General features: G+C 49.1%; 1 long non-coding RNA gene across 1 annotated transcript; it reads right to left on the reverse strand.

Moving 5' to 3' along the window:
* Positions 1-3,793: 3,793 nt before the first annotated feature.
* On the reverse strand, positions 3,794-10,908 carry LOC118631174. The gene is made up of 3 exons (XR_004959737.1): positions 10,704-10,908; positions 9,443-9,765; positions 3,794-4,124 (listed from the first exon to the last, which is right to left on the reverse strand). It is a non-coding gene; the product is annotated as an uncharacterized LOC118631174 (long non-coding RNA).
* Between the last annotated feature and the right edge of the window lie 10,135 nt (positions 10,909-21,043).

The following is a 21,043-nucleotide window of genomic DNA, read 5'->3' on the forward strand; positions in this document are numbered from 1 at the left end:
TTTTCACAATGTTCTCCTCGTTGTTTGATTTTTTCTCTTGTGTTTATATTGCCTTTGCCAAAAAATTTTCATTAAAAGTTTTTAAAACTGCCCTGTCCCCATCCTTAGTGGCTCACGGCACAGAGGGCCTAAGAAGCAGAACTCCAGAAAGCTTTGGAAACCCCAGAAGAGCAAATAGCAACAGTTACAAAGCAAGACAAGTTCGCTCTCCAATCACGCTCCAAATGCCTCCCAGAGAAGCCCCTTCGAGCCAGGTGGGGTCCAACGTCAAGGCCGAATTCTCTTGCAGGAGTCAGGGCCCACCCCTGTGAGGGGGTGGGGGACCCGGAGGAGAGGAGGAGACCATGCAAACGCAGCCACAGGAGCAATGGAAGCTGGTGGCGCCCAGGAAGCGAGGCCGTCAGACGAGGGGGCTGCCTCTCGCCCCCAGCATCCGAGGCCCCTCCCGTTCCCTCACGTCCCCACGTTTGCTGCTGATCTTCAGAAAAGCCCGCTGTGCCTCACAAGCTCCTCTGAGCAGGTCCCTTTATAGAACCCCGAAGGGCTAGCACTCAGCATCTGGACGCTCGGGATAGGCCGGCCCGAGGGAACAGGAGCCAAAGTCAGAGGTAACGGGAGCACAACCACCAGGGAAGGGGGGTTCTGGGGAGCTCCTCGGATTTCCAGATGCTGCGGATTCCGGAGCGCAAACCACGCCTGTGTCTGCATAAGCCCAGAGCCCTCGGCCGCCACTGGGTCACCCAGCGAAGGTGCTGAGAGTAGAATGTCCCTGAGTGGGTGGCAGTGGTGAGGGTGGTCGTGAGGCAGGACAGTAAGAAGCTAGGACAATTCCTGGGCCCGTGGAACGGGGAAACTGAGACGAGAAAATTAAACAAGGTCACACAGTTTGGGCAACTTACAACCAGCTTATGAATCAGTAGCCCTTATCTTCCTTCCCCAACCAAGGACACTGAGAGCAAACGGTTTACACCTTCCTCTGCAACCAGAAAATACATAGTTTAAATCACCCTTGCCTGGGAAAACAGAGAACAAACACCCAATTAATGCCATTTCTGCCAGCTGAACCCGAGGACAGATGAAGTTGGAGAACAAATAACAAAAACCCCATTAACGCCAGACAGACCTAAGATCAAAGTAAAACACTAAAACAGACCAAAGAATAATGCAAAACTCCCTTACACACTCATTTTGATGCATCAGCATATTAAAAATGCACCTGGAGCCCTGGCTGGTTTGGCTCAGCGGTTAGAATGTCAGCCCAAAGACCAAAGAGTCTCGGGTTCGATTCCGGTCAAGGGCATGTACTTCGGTTGCGGTTCTGTCCCCAGCCCTGGTCAGGGTCATGCAGGGGGCAAGTGATCAATGTGTCTCTCTCACATCGACATTTCTCTTTCTCTCTCTCCCTTACACTCTATCTGAAGATAAATAGAAAAATATCTTCCCATGAGAATGTAAAAAAAAAAAAAATGCACCTGGAAAGCTGATGAATATTCAACTGAAACTGTCCCCTCAGATTCTCACTTGCAGGGAAAAAGGGGATAAAAAGCCCTCGGGGCAAAGACCCAATGCAGGCTTGCTCCAGAGCACGCCCCTACCCCTTCCCAAGTCCAGGGGTCCCCACAAGACTTGCAACCAGGGGAGCATAGGCAGCAGCAGCTCAACCCAGGCTCACCCCCTGATTCTGTCTCCAAGGCCCCTTTTCTCTGACTTCCCAGTGAGCTGACAGCAGCCACCCTGGCTCCCTTCTTTCCTGTACCATTTCTAGAGCCAGAGCACAGCCCCGCCTAGGCCCTCCCCCGTCGTTTCTTCTACCCTAACTCCTGGCCCAGCTTTAATAAACATACTCTCAAACCCACCTGGGTTTGGGTTGCGAAATGTTTCCTACTCGAAGTCAAGAACCCACACTCCAGGCCAGCCTGAGGCAGACCTGCTTCCGGCCGGACCCTGTCCCGTGACAGTCGCAGTGGAAACAATGTGAGCAGCAAAATAAACAACAATAGTATTGGCTTATAACGCAAAGGGTAAAGTGAACATCTACACATTCCTATCGAATGAACAATTTAATAAGTGACTTAATACATAACTGGGGGAATGGGGACAGCTCTTTCTTACAGAAGAATTCCAATTACTAAATGTCTAAGTAATGAGGAAAATAGAAAATCCCACAGTGGTCATTAAAGTCTTGTGCTTCGTTTAATGCTCTGGTTCACTATCTTGTAATTCTTAATTTTTTAAAAAGGGCCCTGTGCCTGGCCGGTGTGGCTCAGTGGTTGAGCATCGGTCCATGCACCAAGAGGTTGCTGGTTCAATTCCCGGTCAGGGCACATGCCCAGGTTGTGGGCCTGATCCCCAGGGGGGCCTGCAGGAGGCAGCCAGTCAATGTTCTCTCATCCATGTTTCTATCTCTCTCTCTCTTCCTCTCTCTCTAAAATCAATAAAGAAAAAAGGGGGGAGCCCTCCATTTTCATTTTGCCCTGGTCTCTACAAATTATGTAGCTAGTCCTGACTGCAAGCAAAATCCACAGATAAATACTAAAATTAGTCAGTGAAAGTTTAAGGAAAAGCAAGATACTTACATAGCCTTAAAGCATCTCCCCTAAACACGTGTCAAGTACAGTGGGGGTGGGGTTAGTAACTTTACATGCAGACATCAAGCAAACACCATATTAACCAAATGATCAGCATTAATAACAGGTGCCCCATATGATAGGCTGAGAAAGCAAATCATTTCTGTGTTATTCTTCACAAAGTGCATAACTTTGATCTAATCATGAGAAGCCAGTAGACATACACACATTGAGGGACACTCCATAAAACCCCTTACCGTGACTATAAAAACTCTCAAGGTCATTAGGACAAGAAAAGACTAAGAAACTGTCACCAAAGGAAGAAGATATAGAAAAACATAGCAAACTATATGCAACATGGGATCCTGAAATTGATCCTGGGCCAGAAAAAGAGGATTAGGTGAAAAACCAGGGAAACCTGAATATAAGCCATCGATTTGTTAACAGTGCTCAGTCAACATTAGCTTTCTGGTCTCAGGAATTCTACTGTGTTATGAAAGGTGTTAACACTGGGGAAGCTGGGAGAAGGACATGAGGGAAAGTCTAAAATTATTTCAAAATGTTTTAAAATTCTAAAGCAATGACTAGGAGAAACAAAGTGGCCAGTGGCCTGCAGAGCAACATGCCCAGGTTTTATTGGGGTGACTGCGATAACACAGCTCACCCGTGACTCTCGTCTGTGAGGAGGACCTGCTGCAGTGGCAGGAAACACAGAGAGAGTGTGCAAGGCTGCCGTCAGAAGAGGGCGGAGGAGTGTTCTTCCTCCCCGGAGCACACCGCTCCTTCCCCTTTCCTCTCTTCTTCCCCCACAGGCATGCATCTCCTAAACTCTAGGGATCCCCACAAGACTTGCAACCAGGGGAACAATGGGCAGCAGTAGCTCAACCCGGGCTCACCCCCTGAAACTGTCTGCAAAGCCCGTTCTCTCCGACTCTCCAGTGCGCTGACAGCAGCCCCACCCAGATTCTCTCCTGTTGCTTCTTCTACGCCAAGCCCTTCCTTCTTGTTACGGCCCCCAGCTTTAATAAATGTACTCTCAAAATCGCCTGGACTTGTCTTGTGCAATCTTTCCTGCATGAAGTCAAGAACCTACACACTACTGGCTGACCCTAGGCAGACCCACTCTGGGCCCGGTTCCCTTTCCAGGAAAATTATCTGGCAACATAGATGGGACCTTGTTTCCTGAGACTATGCATCCCAGCTGGCTCCCTTCTACTCCCTCTGTGGTTTTTAACTTCACTGGTAACAACTGGTGCCATTTCGCCACTAACATTGCCAGTGACATACGGTGCTGTGACTCAGATCACCTATCTCCCTCGTCGAACACACAAAGCCAGTTTCCGATTGTGGTTTTATCAACCAAGACTTTGACTGGAAAGTCATGATGTAGAGAGACATGCCTAGACTCTGGATGTCACCAGAAAGCTTTAAGGAATGAAGATGGACTTTGAAGCCGATAGGAGCCCCTTGGAGAAACAGCTGGCACCTTGTTTAGTCACATGGTTCACGGCAGCCTCTCCAGATCTCACCTTGGAAGCCCGTCTGCACCACTGCCTCCTGAAACGAGACGCAGTAATTTCACTGAACTGATTTATTTTCAGGACTAAATACTTGAGTCAATGAAATACGGAGCAATCTACCAACTTCACTTCTGGATACAATTCCATACCAAGCTGATGATGCTCCAGGGATTCCAGCCCACCCCCCTTTTGGAGAATCAGCTAACAGCCTCCCTGTTCCAGTCTTGGATCCCATTCCCTTGTGTCCCTTCGATCCAGCAGAGCCTTCCATACCCTACTCAGGCAGGGACCACACCCCTTGTCCGCAGGAAGTAGTTACTGAAGACAGACCCTCCTTTGCTCGTCACCCCTAAAAGATTTCAGGGATGAAAGTACCTGAGGGATGAATGAGGCAGGATAGTAAGAAGCTAGGAAAATTCCTTGGCACATGAAATGGGGAAACTAAGACAAATAAACAAACTGGCCAAGCAATTTACAGCCAGACACAGAAGGTCACTAGGGTGGACAGCTCCAGGTGCCTAGCAATGGGAAAAACTGGCCCTGGACCTTGCCCCCAGGGTAGGTTTCCTCCCCTGGTGTGTCACTGTATGCCACTGGTCACGCGGTTTAGACCCCTGACCTTTCCTCCCTGGAGCTGACGTCCAGGCCTCAGTTGTATTTCAGCTCCAGGCCAGAAAAGCAGTAAAACCAGGTGAGCAATTACCAGCTGCAATGACTAAGGATCCCCTGGTGCTAACGAGGGGGACCATGACCCTGAAAGGATACCCCTGGAAAAACTGATGAATATTCTATTGAGATCCTTCCCTAAGACCGCCCCTAAACTCCCAGCCTTTAAAACCCTCAAGCTAACAGACCCGGTGTGCTCTCTCCTTCTCGGGAGCACGCCCACTTCTCCCCTGCTCCTCTTCTTCCCCTCAGGCTTGCGTCTCCTAAATTCTAAGGAGATTCAGGAGATGTGCAGCCAGGGGAGCAATGGTCAGGGGCAGTGCGTCCCAGGCTAACCTCCCGAGCCTGTCTCCACGGCCCCCTTTTCTCTGACTCTCTAGTGAGCTGACAGCAGCCCCAGCCTGGCTCACTTTTTCCCTCTGTTTCTAGAAGAGCCAAAGCAGCTCCGCCTAGTGTCCTTTGCTTCTTCTGTCCCAGGCCCTTCCCTGTGTCACTGTGCCCAGCTTTAATAAAAGTACTCCCAAAATTACACACTCAGCCCTGGCCAGTTTGGCTCAGCGGTTGGAGTGTCAGCCTGTGGACCAGAGAGTCCAGGGTTTGGTTCCCGCTGGGGGCACGTACCGAAAAAAAAAAAATTACACGCACACAAAGAAAAAAGAACACGGAATAGATGGAAGAGTAGGCTCAGAACCTGGTTGACAAAATAGCTGCAGCATTTCAACAAGGAAAGATACCTCCTACTCCTGCAGGGACGATGATCCCACCTCCCCCAGTCTCCTGGGTCCCCCTTGCCCTGGTACAATGCCAGCATCCATATGAGGGGGCCCTCCCATGTTGCCAATGATGGGCCCTCCTCCTCCCGGGATGACGCCAGTGGGACCTCTATTGGAATGAGGTCAGCTGTGAGAGGGCACATGGCATGATGCCTGGGCCCCTAATGATGAGACCTCCGCCCATCCCATGGTGGTGCCCACTGGGCCAGGAGTCAACCAGACATAAGGAGGGAAGCCTCTTTCATTTTTTTGTTTTGTGCTTTTCTTTTCTTTTTTTCTCTTTTCTTTTCTTTTCTTGATTTTGAGAGAGTGGAAGGGAGAGAGAGAAACATCGATTTGTTGTTCCATTTATCTATACATTCATGGGTTGCTTCTTATACGTGCCCTGAGATCAAACCTGCAACCTTTGACATATTGGAACAACGTTCTAACCAACTGAGCTGCCCCCCCCCCGCCCAAGGGGGGGTTTCCTATCAGTTTGTTTTTTTTGTTTGTTTGTTTGTTTTTTCCTCACCCGAGGACATTTTTCCATTTTTTGTACAGATAGAGTGGGAGGGAGAGAGGGAAAGAGATAGAGAGAAACATCGATGTGAAAGGGACACATCGAGTGGCTGCCACCGCACGACCAACCAGGGCCAGGGACAAACTGCAACCGAGGTACGTGCCCTTAGCGGGAACCGAACCCGGGTCTCTCCGGACCGCAGGCGGACGCTCTAACCGCTGAGCCAAACCGGCCAGGGCTCCTATCAGTTTTATATTACTTTTTCTACTTTACCAGGAGACCAGGGTGCTGTGACTCCAGATGTTTTCTAACCGGGTGACAAGGAAGACTCACTCCCTCTTCCTATCAAAAAAGAATCGTTGTTGTGTCTGAGAGGCCTCTGTGCAGAAATGGCTGCTGTTTTTGTTGTTGTTGCTGCTGTTTTTTTGTTTTGTTTTTGTTTTCTATATAAGCCCAGTTAACCACTAGGAAACCTTCTTAATAGATGCCTTTTTTACCCCTTAGGGTTCACAATTGTGAAGTGTGAAAATAAAATTGTCAATTCTTTCAGTTAAAAAAATTAAAATAAATAATAAAAGCAATGACAGTTAAAAACCAATAATAGTCCTGGCTAGTGTGGCTCAGTGGTTGGAGCATCAGCCCAAGCACCAAAGGGTCGTGGGTTCAATTCCCAGGCAAGGGCACGTACCTGAGTTTTGGGTTCAGTCTCTAGTCCTGACTGGGGCATGTACAGGATGTGTCTCTCTCACATGGATGTTTCTTTCTCCCTCTCTCTTCCTCTCCTCCCTCCTTTCACTCTCTCTAGAAATCAGTGGGAAAAGGATCCTCCGGTGAGGATTAAGAACCACAACAAAAAGATAAAATGCACCACACACAAAGCCGAAAGACATGACAAACTGCAGGGAAGGAGGCTTGCAACTCATATCACAGACAAAGGTCAAGTCTCCCTGATACATAAAGAACTTCTAGAAGAAGGTCAATAACCCAATAGGAGAAAAAATAAGAAATAATTCAAAGAAAAGAACACAATGGGCTTAAATGTATAAAATACCATCAAACTCATAGAGAAGTGCAAATTAAAACTACAGATACCAATTTTCACCTATCAGGTTGGCAGAAATCCACCCGGTTGATAATACACACTGTTAGCAAGGCTGCGGACGAAGGAATTTCCACACAGTCGTTGGCAGCATTTCAGAATTAAGACAGAGCCTTTGACCCAACAGTTCCACTTTTACACTTCAGATCGACTGGAACACACACAAAAGGACCACGTGCACAAGCTCATTGCAACACTGGTTATAATAGTAAAATAAATAGTACTCATTCATACTCACCAATAAAGGGCTGGCGAAATAAGGTCCCTCCAAAATGAATTATCTTACATATACACAACTATGAAAAAGAATGAGGAAGTTCTCCATCTAATAAGGAATGATTGCCAGGAGGGCGGAACAGATAGTGTAAGACATGCTATGTGAAAAAGAGGGATAAGAATCTATATCCGGCTCGGCTGGTGTGGCTCAGTGATTGAGCATGGACCTATGCACCAAGAGGTCGCCGGTTCAATTCCTGGTCAGGGCACATGCCCAGGTTGTGGGCCTGATCCCCAGTGGGGGGCATGCAGGAGGCGGCCAATCCATGTTCTCTCTCATCAATGTTTCTATCTCTCTCTCCCTCTCCCTTCCTCTCTCTCTAAAATCAATAAAGAAAAAAAAACTGGGAAAAAGAATCTATATCTGTATGTGCTTGTATTTGCATAAAGAAACTCTGGAAGAATCTGTAAGGAACTGAAAACAGGGTTTCAGCGAACAGGGATGGTGGTAGGAATTAGAGATGGGATGTAAGGGAAAGAGATTTCCACAGTACACTGGCTCATATTTGTTCATTGTGAACCATGTAAGTGTATTACTTGTTCAAAACTTCAATGAGAAATGACAAGGAAATTGTCATATACAGTGTGATCGCAGCTGGAAGAAAATTATGCCCTGAGCCCACAGTTCATTCCTTAGAACGAAAGATTTATTTTTAACTTTGTATTGACAAGACAAAAAGCATGCCTAAGACCCATACATTTCAAGATAATTTAAGTCAGATAAACACGAAAAATGCTGGACTAAGACGTGATATGACAAAGTAAAATGAAGAGTGTTCCCTGTATTGGATGCGAGACAGCCAGCTGAGCCAAACTATGAGAAATTGTAATATATATTTTATTCTTATTCCTGTTATGTCACTATGGAAAAAGGAAAAGTTTTTGCTTGGCTGTTTGTTAAGTACCGATGAGGAAGAAAGGAAGGAGGAAGGACCAGTGCGCCCATTGGTAGGAATGTCAATTGGGCACCATTTCTGCATGACAATTTGACGATATCTGTCAACACTTTTAACACACGTGCCTTGGACCCAGAAAGCCCTTTTCTGGGAATTTACCAGTAGATACAGTCCCACAGCAATGTAAAAGGTCACTAATGTGGCACATAACGATATTCAACGCTCAGTTTATAGAGTAAAGAAATGGAAGCTGCCCAGATGTGGGTCGTGTAAACCAGGTTAGATTACGGTGTCCCCTACCTGCAGCCCAGGCGGAAGGAGGTGGGTGTGTCTACACGGAAAGGGAGAGATGGCTGTGAAGTTAACAAGTGAAAAAACAATTATGCAGAATAATAAATAGCATAATTCTATTAAATATAATAAAGGACAATCACGTCTATAGGGAGTATCTGGAAGGATCCACCGACATCTGTCAATGGGTAACTGAGGAGCCAGACGGGGATGGTGGCGAGGGGAGGGGATAGGGACAGCCATTTGGAAAGTGTTCACTTTCTTGAATAGACCAGTTTACCATATGCACGAATTCCTTGTTTTTATTGAGGTAAAATACACATAACATAAAATTTACCTCTGTAAACATTTTTTTAATCCTCACCCGAGGATATTTTTCTATTTCTCTTCAGATAGAGTGGGAAGGAGGGGGAGGGGGAGGAGAGAGAGAGAGAAACATTGATGTGAGAGAGACACATCTACTGATTGCCTCCCACACGACCCCGACCAGGGCCGGTGACAGACCGCAGCTGAGGTCCGTGCCCTTGACCAGAGTCAAACTCGTGACTCTTTGGTCTGCAGGCTGATCCTCTAACCACTGAGCAAACCAGCCAGGGCTCTTTAACCATTTTAAGTGTACAGTTTGGTGGCATTAAGTACATTGTTGTGCAACCATGTTGACCATCCAACTCCAGAACATTTTCTCTCACCAAACTGAAACCCTGTCCCCACTAAACACCAATGCCTGTCCCTCTGTCCCCCAGCTCTCGTAACCTCTATTCTATTTTCTGTCTGTATAATTCTGCCCATTCTAGGTACCTCGTGGAAGTGGAAACGTACAATATTTATCTTTTTGTGACTGTTGGGTCTCACCTGTCATGTTTTCAAGATTCATCCATGTTGTATGTAGCATGTGTTAGAATTTCACTCTCTCTAAGGCTGAGTGGCGTCCATAGTAGGGCTGTGCCCCGTTTGTTTATCCGTTCGTCTGTCAGTGAACACTTGGCTGTCTCCACGTTTCAGCTGTCGTGAATGATGCTGCTGCGAACATGGGTGTGCAGCTGTCCGAGCCTGAGCCTGCAGATGGCCCGTCCACCTGGAATCTGCGCCGTCTGGCAGTCCCTCGTCTCGCTGCGGAACCGCCATCCGTCTTCCCCAGCAGTGCGCCAGGGCTCCGATCGCTCCTCACTGTGCGACTTTTATAACAAAAATGTGTTGGATTTTTTTTTTTTAATCTGACATTTGAAAACCAATAAGATAGTCTCTGGTTTGTTTTTGTTTTTGTTTTTTTCTCATTACAAATATTGTTAGATGATAAATTACTAGAGGGCAGTGACCTTTTTTTTTCATGCTTAGCCATTTGTTTAAAAAAAAACCTGCAGTCAGTGGATTCCTACAGGCTGGCAACAGCGTAACTCAGTCATGGTTCGTTCACTATCCATCAAAAGCAAAACGCAGTCCTCGTTCTCTGTGTTGAACAGAACGCTCTCCAGTCCACAGGGGTAGGAGCCAGACACGGCAGAGGCATCTCCGCCTTGTGTAAACAGTGCACGCGTGTGTGAGTCCTTCTCACGTGTATGCATGAAAGGGGTAAAGGGTAAAGGTTGTTACAGGGTAAAGGTTTGCCATTCCCCCACCAGCCCAGGGCAGAAGGGCTCCCACGGGGTGTAGGACAGGAGGTTGGGCGAGGGGGAGAGTCAAGGAGACAGAGTCGGGCAAAAAGAGAGGGCGAGAGGGCCCTGGCTGGTTTGGCTCAGCGGTTAGAGCATCGGCCCACAGACCAACGAGTCATGGGTTCGATTCCAATCAAGGGCATGTACCTCGGTTGCAATTCATCCCTGGCCCTGGTTGGGGTCGTGCAGGAGGCAGCCACTCAATGTGTCCCTCTCACATCGATGTTTTTTTCTGTCTTCCTCTCTCTCCCTCTCTCTCCCTCCCATTCTATCTGAACAAAAATGAAAAAATGTCCTCAGGTGAGGATAAAAAAAGAGAGAGAAAGAGGGCAAGAGAGATTTGGGGCTGGGACAAAAGACAACCTTTTAAAGGAGTTTTGGGCTGTCCAGAACCTGAACCTCTGTCTCTGGGAACCCCCCCTTTAGACGGCAAAAACCCCCTTCACAACAGAAAGGAATACCTGGAAGCTGGGCTTCCCAGGTCACCTGGCAGGTAGGGGTGGACACACGGCTCCCCAGGGACAGATCAGCCCGTGTCTGCATCAGAAAGTGGTGATGTGAATTCTCTATAAAACCCACCACACCGGAGATGTGGTTTGGGGGTGTCTTTTCTGCAGAGTCCCCCAGCTGTGAGCTATGCAGACACTCTGTGAGCACCAATACTGTCTAACAGAAAAGAGGGCGTCCTGACGGAGACACGTGTGTACCTGTCTCCTTATCACTCTCAGACACCTTCGGTGCAGACCAAGCAAAGACCTAGGCTGTTGTCCAAAGTGCAGCCAGATGCGTGTTTCCTTTGGACTTATCACTGAGCCAAAGCAAGGATGTGGAGGCCCAGTTCTTTGGGGTTGAAACAACATGCACGTCAGACATTGACATGTTGGGGCAACTCTCACCAACCTGCTTACAGTGGCTGCCTTTGAAATGAGAATAACAGGAGGAAGATCCCGCCTTCCGTTTACGTTCTTCTGTACTGTTCGAATCTTATCTTTTACCATATTTGTATATTAAAATGTTTTCAAAGTTTAAAATAATTATTTTTCATGTGATACATCCACAGATAAATCAGAGTGGCCACATGAGGGAAAATATAAAGTAAGACATGCATCTGGTACAGGCACCCATGTGGAGGGTGGGTGAGGGGACTGGCCATCTGCCGAAGTTGGTGCTGAGTCCTCCATGCAGGGCTGTTGGAGCTGCACACGTTTTTTTTTGGTACATGTCCTTAGCGGGAACCAAACCCAGAACTCTCTGGTCCGCAGGCCGATGCTCCAACCGCTGAGCCACACCAGCCAGGGCTGGCTGCATCTCTTGATGCTACTCTACATCACTGGTGCAATAGGTGCTTATTTGTAACATAATCTTAAACCACCAGCAGAAGAGTCGCTCTGCTTTGCAGAAGATCAAAGGCAAAGGAGGGGGCAGGGATGGGGAGAGAGAACCGAGTTTAGCAGGAAGAACTAGGAGGTAAAACTCAGTACATACAGAAGACCTCCAGTGGCACAGAGGGTCACCCCCTTTGGGAGGGAGGGAGGACTGAAAAGACCACCGCTTGCAAAGTCAAAAATAAGATAACATTGAAGAAATTGTGAGATAAGTGTCCACTGATAAATAAATGGATAAAGAAAATGTGGTACATATATACAACAGGATATTACTCAGTCATTAAAAAGAATGAAATCTTGCCATTTGTGACAGTATGGATGGACCTAGAGGGTATTATGCTAAGTGAAATAAGTCGGACAGCCCAGCCAGTGTGGCTCAGTGGTTGAGCGTTGACCCATGCACCAAGAGGTCGCTGGTTCAATTCCCGGTCAGGGCACATGCCCAGGTTGTGGGCCACATCCCCAGTGGGGGGATGCAGGAGGTGGCCAGTCAATGTTCTCTCTCATTGATGTTTCTATCTCTTTCTCCCTCTCCCTATTTAAAATAAATAAAGAAAAAAAATTATTTAATAAGAAATAAGTCAAAGACAAATACCACATGATTTCACGTATATGTCAAATCTAAAGAACAAAATAAATGAACAGACAAAACAGAAGCAAACTCATAGATACAGAGAATAAGCTGATAGTTGCCAGGTGGGGGGCTGGGTGAAAAATGTGAAGGAATTAAGAATTACAAATTGGTGGTTACAGAATAGTCATGGGATGTAGAGTACAGCATAAGGAATATAGTCAATAATACTGTAATAACTATGTTTGGTGTCAGGTGAGTACTGGAAATATCGGGGGTGGGGGCACTGTGTGAAGTATATGATTGTTTAGCCACTATGCCGTACACCTGAAACTAACACAAAATAATATTGAATGTAAACTGTAATTGAAAAAAATTATGATATACCTGTACAGTGGCATATTACTAAGCAACACAAAGAAAACACTATTGGTACCCACGGCAACATACAAGAATGTCACAGACACTAGGTTGACTAAAAAGCCAGACACAAAACAACACACGCCTCTGGATTGAAGCTACGTGAAGTTGCCCTGGCCAGTTTGGCTCAGCGGTTGAGCGTCGGCCTGCGGACCAGAGAGTCCCAGGTACAGAGGGGCACATACCATAAAAAAAAAAAAAAAGCTGCGTGAAGTCCTAGAAGAGGCATAACTTCAGTGACAGAAGCTGCAGTGGGAGAGGCGGACTTCGGATGTGATAGAAACTTTTGATAATTGATTACACTGACATTTACACTGCTGTACACTTCGTCAAAACTCATCACACTGTACACTTTAAATGGTTGCATTTGACTGTATGCAAAATATGTCTCAGTAAAGTGGATCTTTGAAAGGCAGAGGAGGGAACGCTGGTGCTTTTGCACCATGTGTGCGCTTGGTGGTGCCTGTGGATGAGTGATGGAGGGGCGGCCGCCCATGTTGCCCATCTGGACTCAGGACATGACTAGGCAGAGGCAACAGAGCCTGCCTCTGCCTCCCCGCATATTCGGCCCAGGCACCCAGAGACACCTGGCAAAGGTGAGCCGGCCAGGTGGCACTCCCTCCTGCCCCTGCAGCAAAGGAGGGGCACATTCGATCATCACTCAGCAGGGCCCGCTGCCCAGCCCAGGACTTTGGCTTCTCTCCCAGCACAGCACCGGGTTATGGGGCTGGCAGGAGTCTCAAGTTTAGTTTTAAGATTTGCAATCTTGAGTCATCCTTACACGGAAATAGACAAGCAACATCATGAAAGTCAGAACTGTGAAGGCTGTGGTCAGCTCCGTGTTCCATGTCCCTGTGAGGGCTCCCCCCCTATGCAGTTTGAGGCCTCACCACCTGCTCTGTGGCTGGGGACAGAGGCCAGGAGGGCCCCTGGCACCTGCTCTCAAGTCAACTCACTCGCTCTTCCCTTGAGGGAAGGGGTCCTCACCCAGTCCCTAACCACCCCTGATCACAGGGCAACCCACAGGACTGTCATGAACACCTGACTTCAGAAAAGGCAGGACAGGTGTGAAGAACACCTTTCTCATCTGACCACAGCAAGAGTAGTGGTCAGGGAGGAGAGGCTGAGTGAGTTCCAGGTCCAGCCAGCCCCTGGCACTGGACATGGATTTGTGTCTAAACGAGAAGGTGGGCCCTGGGCTGAGGGCAAATTCATGTTCTTATCCAGGGAGTTGAAGGCAGCAGGGCTTTTTTTTTTTTAAGAATAGTTTATTGATTTTTAGAGAGAGAAGAAGGCAGGGGGATAGAGAGAAGAAGGGAGAGAGAGAGAGAGAGAGAAACATTGACGTGAGAGACCAACATGGATCGGCTGCCTCCTGCACGCCCATCGGCTCGAAACCCGGGCATGTGCCCTGGACCAGGAATCAAACCAGCAACCTCCTGGTGCTCAGGACGATGCCCAACCAACTGGGCCACACCAGCCCCGGGTGGCTGTGGGGCTTTTTTTTTATTTTTATTTTTTTATCCTCACCCGAGGATATTTTTCCATTTTTTGTACAGATAGAGTGGGAGGGAGAGAGAGAGAAACATCGACGTGAAGGGACACATCGAGTGGCTGCCACCCACACGACCAACCAGGGCCGGGGACAAACTGCAACCGAAGTACGTGCCCTTAGCGGGAACCGAACCCGGGTCTCTCCGGACCGCAGGCCGACGCTCTAACCGCTGAGCCAAACCGGCCAGGGCGGCTGCGGGGCTTTTTGATGAGAAGATTCTCAGAAGCCCCAAGATTATTACCAGTGGCAGCTAGATTAAGAGAAAATTAATAATTACGAGTAATCAGAATAACAACCTACATGAAAGTGTAGCCTTCAGGTTCACAGGGTGCTGTCATTTAACTTGACCTTCACAGACACGCTCAAGGTAGGAGACATATTATCCCGGCGCTTCACCAAGGTCATGCTGTGAAATCTTGTATCAATTCAGAAAAGCACTCTAAAGATCTAATTCTTTCACAAGTTACAGTGGATGTGGCAGACGGAACCGTTTGTGTTAGTCAAGTCCCCAGCGCGTATCTGCATCCAGGTCTCCATGGCGAGCGGCCGGGCCAGGCTGACACGGTCTTTTCTTCTCGTCCACGCTCGCTCCCCGCCGCTCAGTCTCTTCCTGGGCGACCCACGCCCTTCTCTGTCTCTTATTTCAATTCTTGCCTATAGAGCTAGGAGCTCATAGTTGGTAGGTCGTTGCAGTAGAAAAATCACCTAAATTCATGGATCACATCGACTAATGTCTTGGTTGGCCACACCCAGGGAAAACCAGCCTGCAGACCCCAGCTGGACGGCAGGGCCCTGCTGGGGGGCGTTCCCCCGAAGGCCCGCACTGGGCTTGAGAACAGGGCAGGGGAAGAAGGTCTCCAACAGGGGAAAGCGTGCACCCAGCCTGCCTCCCAGGGATGCTGGGGACACCGCACCGCCAGGTACAGAGGAACTTCACCCCGAGCGAGGCCGTCTTCTTATGATACGATGTACGGACCATCGTATTGAAGTGCACACTTACTATCATAGAATAATATTAATAACAGCATCGCTGTATTTGTGATGACTTCTCTTCTTTCTGTGGGGCATTTGAAACTTCTCTGGGGGGTGCCCAACCTCATGGAAACCTGAAGTGCTCCGCACAGATGAACACATAGGTCATGAAAGACGGGCGGGGTCCTCAGGAAGGCATCCAGGAATCTGTGGTCTTGGCAGCTTATCAGAGAGACCTCCCCACCCAAGACCCACAGCCCAGGCCATCCTGTGGCTGAGAGATAACTTGACCTTCTCCTCCAGCCCTCACAGCCCCTCCCTGCTCTGAACCCCACTGAACCTCTGGTGTGGTGTTGAGAACTGGGTTTGGATGCACCCAAAGCGTAAAACATGCCCCAGATACCAAAGACTTCGTACCAAGAACAAATATAAAATTCATCAACAATTGTCCTGTTGATTACGTGTTGAAATCATATTTTTGATATTTGGGTTAAATCAAATACATCATTAAAACTAATTTTGCCTGTTTCTTTTTACTTTTAAAAATGTGGCTACAAGAAAAATTTCAGTTACGCATGGGCCTGCGTTGCATTCCCACTGTGCCGTGCGGGTGTGCAGCAAGGACGCAGGGAAAGAGCTGCGTCTGACGGGCGGCAGATCCCTGTCACCCCTAACTGCCCTCAGTTCCAGCCGACAGGGCCCTGAAACAGTTCTGGGATCTTTGCCCAGAATCGCCACCCCCAATGGAATAAAGAAGCAGGACCTGGAGCAAGTTCAGTGTTACCCCCTCGTGGTTACCCAGCAAGATAATCCTGGTCCCAGGAATTTGGGGACCTCTGTCCCAGCAGCCACTTCCAAACGTCTTCTTAAAATTAGCTTTTACTTTGATAAAACTGTGTTTCTAGCCCTGGTCAGTTTGGCTCAGCACATAGTGTCAGCCAGCGGACTGGAGAGACTTGGGTTCGGTTCCCGCTAAGGGCATGTACCTCGATTGCAGTTTGTCCCCAACCCCGGTTGGGGTTGTGTGGGTGGCAACCAGTCGATGTGTCTCTCTCACATGGATGTTTCTCTGTCTCTTCTTCCCTCTCTCCCTCCCACTCTATCTGAAGATAAATGCAAAAATGTCCTCAGGTGAGGATTAAAAAACAAAACAAAACTATGTTTCGGTCAGATTCTTCCTCCCCTTCAGGCTCTGCCCAGCTTTCCTCAGCGGCCTAGTGAAAAGGGAGCCCCAGTTCCCGCTCCATGCAGGGCCTGGGGTAGCAGGGTCCCGCTAAGGCAGCCGGGCAGGCGAGCACCAAGCCCAGGCCACCCCTCTCCCTGGACCGGCCTGCTGGGCGCTCTACCTTGTGGGCCTGGGGGCAAAGGCCCAGTGAGGGGACAGACTTGCATCAATATCTGCCAGCAGCCTCTGAGGCTCACACGGCCAACCGTGACTGGGTAAGAGGAATCTGGGCTCCGCCGCAGGGAGCTGCAGGCAGCTGATGGCCACATCGCACAGGCCATACCTTTATTACGTTGTTTATATTTTCTTTTTATTGATTTTTAGAGAGAAAGGAAGAGACTAGGAGAGAGACACAGAAACATCCATGTGAGAGAAAAACATCGATCGGCCGCCTCCTGCACACCCTCTACCGGGGACTGAGCCCGCAGCCTGGACATGCGCCCTGACCGGGAGTGAAACTGGTGACCTTTTGATGCATGAGATGATGCTCAACCAACTGAGCCACATGGGCCGGGGCACCACACGGTAAATTCCTTTGTATCATATACACTTGGGTCTGTTCAGCTCCAACGATTTGATGTCTGTTCTTGGACTATATGGAAAATACCACCAAACTATTTTCACTGTTGTAACTTAATTGAGTTTTAACATTAAACTGAGTATTAACTTTTAATCAGTGTATGCTCTTGCTCTCCCAGTCTCTTTTTAATCATTCACAGAGGATGCTTAACCTTTTGATTAGTAAGCAGGGAAAGGAACGAAAGAGGCCCAAGCAGACTCTGGGGCAAGGGAGGTCCCACCTTCCGGCGAGGAGCCCACACTGGGTGGGCCGGGCAGGCGCAGGCTGCCCGGGGCTGATAGGAGAAAAGGCGCCTGATAGGACCCGGGAGCCATGTCCCCAGGGTCATCTGCTGAGAACCAAAGGGAAGGCACTACAGAAAACAGACAGAGGAAGAGGAGGCTGTGTTTGAGATGCTGGTCTGACTAAGCAGGAGAAAAGGACATCATGAATATTTATTTACAGGGTATCCAGATTCTGCATGGGGATTAGCCCTTGAAACCCAGTGGTTGGACCATCTTTGCATGGACATTACTATTTGACAGTAAACTCCCTCAGGACAGGGCACTTAGGGCCCCCTCACCTCTGGGAAGGAGGGTCCACCTCTGCCAGGACTATTAGGATACGTAGGTCAGGGCTGCCTCCCCCGGAGCCCACAGCCCAGGGTTCTAGGATTCTCAGAAGGGACCCGGTGGTAATTCCCAGTAGTCTCTGCACATCTGGGACCACAGCTCAGCTCAGAGTAGTGACTGGCATCCCAAGGGTACCAGTTAGGGTGGTTTTAGTTGCAAGAAACAGGAACCCTGACTTACACAAGAAAAGAAATGTAACAGAGGTAACAGAGATGTCCACGGGGAGGCCCCAGGGGCTCAGTGCTGTTCCGAGGGCCTGTTTCTTCTCTTGGTTCTGTACCGTCGTCCCCATTGTCGGCGGCATCCTTAGTAAAGGCTGGGACGCCCAGGGGAGACCTGGGGCTGCGTGCTTCCCTTTGAGGGTGGTGACAGTCACACCGCAGAAAACTCTTTGCCCCAGAATCCTCAGCAGAAGTTCCGAGAGTCACCCTGACGAGTTCACATGCCCGTCCTGCAGGTGTGTGGCACTGGCTAGCCCGGGCTGTCGGAGTCGAAGTGCAGAAGTCCCCACCAGAAAGATACCCGAGGCTGCCGAGAGAGCGTGTGTCCGCTGCACTGGGCCGCCTGCAGGAACCGAAAGGGCTACAGCCTGGAGCCCAGACCCTGAAATCGAGAGAGAAATGCTTCTGTCACTGGAGAAAACCTACCTTAGATTCACAACATCATCTGTCTTTATAGTGTCCTTGTCATTTCTTCCCAAGCTCAGGGTAAGGCCGCAGAAAGGCAGGCCCAGGAAATGGCTGTGACCGAAGTAAGGAACTAGAACCCCTCACCACAGGGCAAGTTCTCGTCGCCTGTTCCGGCCAGCCTCTCAGAAGGGACACACGGCTCTAAGTGACAGGGGCCATGCAACAGTGTTTCGTGTAGGAAGAAGACCCCAGAGACTCAGGCTGGCCCTCCATGGCTGCTGGCCCCCCGGACACCTGCGGCAGCTACAGCGAGGGAGCCGCCAGCCTGGGGTTGCCCCGTGGCTCTGCAAAGGCAGTGCCTGGCACAGCCTCTCCTTCCAAAACACCTTTCTCATTGGCGTGTCCCAGCGGTTTTGTTGTCACATAGATCAGTGGCTCCTCCCATGAACCCTGCCATGTGACAAAGTTCTGCAGGGCAGGCAGGCTGCGGGCCTATCTGACACTTGATTTCTTCACTTGAAATAAGAAGTCTACCCATAGGATTGTTGGGAGGATTCAGAAATAATGTATTTGGCACAAATTTTTAAGTCTGACAACACCAAGTGTTAGCAAAGGCTTGGAACTGGAACACGGATAGACCGGCGATGAGTATAAGCTGGTTCAGCTCTGGAGTGCAACCGGGCAAGATCTCATAAGATTAAAGATGAACACACAGTACAGTGCAGCAAGTCTAGTCTTCGATTCAGAGCCCAGAGAATCTCTTGCGCAGGTGCCCAAGGAAACCCCTATGAAAAGGCAAGTGGTTGCACTGTTTTTAATTGCCTGGAATTAGAAACCATCTAAGTGTCGACTAGGAAACAGATAGACTGTGTGTGGTCATGAATGAGCCACATACACACGGGGAGGAATAACACAACCACAACACTAAACAACAAATGGTAATTCGTGTGAGAACACAGTGAGGTCCTGTACCTAGAGCTTGAGAACATGCAGAACAGTGGCATGTCTCACCTAGGGACGCGTACATGTGTAGCAGAACTAAAGGAGACAGTGGGCACTGAATTCGCTCAGCAGCTTGTCGTCCTGAATGGACCCAGGGGACAGCAAACCCAGGCCCTGCGATCTTACGTACGGGTAGTATATGAGTGTTCATTTTTTTCCTTTTGGGACCTTTTCTATGCCTAAAATAGTTTACATCACGTTTTGGAAGTTTTATTTTTTTATTTAATTTTTTTTCTTTATTGATTTTAGAGAGTGGGGAAGGGAGAGGGAGAGAGAAATAGAAACATTGATGAGAGAGAACATGGATGGGCCGCCTCCTGCACGCCCCCCACTGGGGATTTGACACACAACCTGGGCATGTGTCCAGACTGGGAATCAAACCAGCAACCTCTTGGTGCGGGGTCGATGCTCAACCTCTGAGCCACACCGGCCGGGCAAAATTTTAGGAGTTTAAAGGCCCACCTTGTGCTCGGTGTGCAGCACTGTGTGGGGGCCGGGGGGCAGCAGGGGCTCGGCACCTCCACAGCGCCCCGAGCATTCACTCACCTGCGGTTCTCTCCTCCTCTCCACCTGCAGGCGGAAAACATGCTTCCGTCGCCACAGGTGCTCAGAGGAGTTTGTGACTCAAGTCACGAGCCGCACTCTAACCCTGATGCCTGATCTGAACCGGCAGTCGGACCACATCTTGAGAACAGTCAACCTTTTTTGTTTTGAAAGAGAGACAGCAAATGTACATATAGGCATGTGGTCACACCCCGACAGTGGCAGAGTTCTGAAAACGCTGGTTGGAAAGCACGACGTGCTGGTAAATCTCGCTCGGTTCCTTCCTCCCACCCGAGGGACTGCAAGAGCGTGTCGCTCACTCCCGTGGCCTGCCGGAACCCTCCAGAGCGCTTCCAGACATCCCGCTGCCCTGCGGGCCTCTCCCAGACCCGGTTCGCCCCAACAGCTGCAGGGAACCCCGATGCACAGCCCAGCCTGAGGACCAGGGCCCTTGGGTCCTCTCAGGATGATGGGCCTGAGACAGACACCACCTGTGAAATCAAGTTGTGCTCCCTCATGCTTTCCTAAGCAAAACACCAAGGAACTCCTTCTCACTGCTCTGGAGCTCTCCCAGTTCAGGTCCACTGGGGATTCCACGCAGTGGTGGGGCTGCTCGGGTTTGGAACTGAGACGGAGGGCGAGCGCCTCACCAGCACCTGCTCTCCGTTCCCAGGGCTGCCGCTGCATCTGGGCACCTGGCCGCCCCACTGAAAACACGTTTCCCAGGGCAAAGGGTGTGGGGGGGGGGGAGCTCCTTCACTGAGGAATGCCGACTAATAAATGACAAGGATCGAAAAAACTGCAAAATCACCATTTTACAACCACCAGATTCACCCGTGGACACTAAGACACTGGATGAAAGACTGTTGGGTAGTCACACAATCTGAAAGTTTTACCCCAATTCCAAAGATACTTTTATTCCTAGAAGCGGTATCACTGGGTCAAATGGAAGTTCAATTTTTAATTTTTTGAGGTAACACCATATTGTTTTCCATAGCGGCTGCACCAGTCTGCATTCCCACCAGCAGTGTACTCGAGTCCCCTTTTCTCCACACCCTCGCCAGCACTTGTTGTTTGATGATTTGTTGATGGCGGCCATTGTGACACTTCCATTTGACCCAGTGATCCCACTTCTAGGAATATACCCTAAGAAGTCTGAAACACCAGTCAGGAAGAATATATGTACCCCCATGTTCATAGCAGCACTATTTACAATAGCTAAGATATGGAAACAGCCCAAGTGTCCATCAGCAGACGAATGGATAAAAAAGCAGTGGTACATGTACACAATGGAGTACTATGCAGCTA

This window comes from Molossus molossus, unplaced genomic scaffold, assembly GCF_014108415.1.
Source record: "Molossus molossus isolate mMolMol1 unplaced genomic scaffold, mMolMol1.p scaffold_m16_p_15, whole genome shotgun sequence".
Classification (NCBI taxonomy): Eukaryota; Metazoa; Chordata; class Mammalia; order Chiroptera; family Molossidae; genus Molossus; species Molossus molossus.